The sequence below is a fragment of the Mus caroli genome, unplaced genomic scaffold, assembly GCF_900094665.2.
Source record: "Mus caroli unplaced genomic scaffold, CAROLI_EIJ_v1.1 scaffold_11296_1, whole genome shotgun sequence".
Taxonomy (NCBI): domain Eukaryota; kingdom Metazoa; phylum Chordata; class Mammalia; order Rodentia; family Muridae; genus Mus; species Mus caroli.
Window position 1 is genome coordinate 43,981 of NW_018389441.1, and position 1,364 is coordinate 45,344.

The window sequence follows — 1,364 nt, forward strand, 5'->3', positions numbered from 1 at the left end:
GGCGTAACTCATGTCCTTGGATGTCATGGGAACTCAGGAAGAGATAAGGAAGAGGGGACCATTATTCAACTTTACAGCCTTAGGTGTTAGGAAGGGAATAAGGAGGAAGGGGGGTGGCAACCAGCTCTTAGCACAAGGCCATTTGAGAAGGGATCACTTTCTCACGGGATGGTCTCTGACAGGAAACTTTCAGGTTCCCTAGAGAGAGGGGTCTTCTCAGACAGAAGAAACAGAGCAGGGTCTAGGGAGGAAGATCAAGGTTAGTGGGGACAGGAATGGAAAGCAGTCTCCTAGGCAAGGTCTCCTAGCTCAAGGAAACAATGGTCCTAATGTTGAGTGTGCAACATGATATTGCCCCATGTAGTTCTCTGTGAGAACTGCAGTCTCATGCCTAGGGCTACAGCAGAGGGGTTCAACACCACAAAAATGACCTGCCCTGATCCCTTCTGCACAGGTGGGATGCAGGGACCATCATTCTGCTCACTGGGCTCTGCAGAACTCCTTTTTCCATCTAGTGTAGGGTGAGTCTAGGCAGGCTTCCAGGTTCTCCCTGTCAAGTCATGGACTAAAGTTGGATGAAGTGTGCATCCAGAGGATGAGACCCCTTGGGAGGAGCCCTGTGCTCACAAAATGACAGTGGAAAGATGTCATGGTTCATTTCTCGTCAGACTCAAGCAAGAGGACAGTAATGGAAACGGGGTGCACCTGTACTCACCTGCCCATGTCTGGTTTCTCAATCCCTTTTTCTGCTGGCCCACTGGATACTGAGGGACCCCTACTGAGGACAGGGAACAGAGCAGTGGCTCAAATGGAAGTGCCAACTGCTCTTCCCTGTACACTGCTCCAGGTCTCTTTCTCTCACTGTGATAAAAGCACTGAGAACAGAAGCAGTTCAAGAGAGCAGAGCACGCATTTCCTGTCCAGGTCTGGGTCATAGTGTAGCCTTGAAGGAAGTCAAGGAAAAAAACACGCTGCTTGCTGGCTCATTTGCTGGCTCATTATCTGATTCATGCTTAACTACCTCTCTTATACAAAGACCATCTGTCTAGGGATGGTGCTACCCACAGTGCCCTGAGATTCCTGCATCACTTTAGACAATTACTCTCAGACATGTCCATAGCCAGAGCTGATAAGGAAATTATTCAGTGTAGACTTTTCCCTGAGGTGACTTCTGGCTGTGTCAAGGTAACAGTTAAAACTAACAAGGACACAGTAAACTGTCAAAGCCTCCTTCTCCAAAGGGAAACACCACAGGAAGTTCCCCACTTCCAAGTGAGTGTACTTCTCTCTCTCTCTCTCTCTCTCTCTCTCTCTCTCTCTCTCTCTCTCTCTCTCTCTGCAGGCATCACATGTGCTGGAGTCCA